The following is a 549-nucleotide window of genomic DNA, read 5'->3' on the forward strand; positions in this document are numbered from 1 at the left end:
CAGTGAGTAGAGTCCCCACACATTTTAGATGGTAAAATTTTCAAAAATAAAATATAAAATAAGTATTTTAAAAATGATTAAAGATAAAAATTAAAAAATCAGTTCTCCAAGAGAAAAATATAGGCCATTTGGAAAAGAATAAAATAGAACTTAAATAAACAATTATTTAAATTGAGAAATCAGTGGATACTCTCAATAGCAAATGTGTGGAAGTGGTAAGTTGTCTTGGTCTTTACCTAAAAATGTCTAATTTGTCTTCATTTTTGTGTAATAATTTGGCTGGTATAGAATTTTAAGTTGACAATTATTATCTCTCAGAAACACTATTCTATTGTTAGTACAGTGATTCAATACCTCTGAACAGAGAATTGATTATGGGGGTGGGGGAGAACCTTTCACAGAATTACTCACCAGAGAGAATTAAAGCTATGGAGATATGAAAATGTTTCTAAATGTAGAAGTTAAAGTAAAAAGGTAGAACATTTGTCTAATATGATTTCCAGAAGGAGGAAAGGGACAATAGGGAAGAGACAATATTCAGGAAGATAA

Source organism: Galeopterus variegatus, unplaced genomic scaffold (assembly GCF_000696425.1).
Source record: "Galeopterus variegatus unplaced genomic scaffold, G_variegatus-3.0.2 Scaffold506, whole genome shotgun sequence".
NCBI lineage: Eukaryota > Metazoa > Chordata > Mammalia > Dermoptera > Cynocephalidae > Galeopterus > Galeopterus variegatus.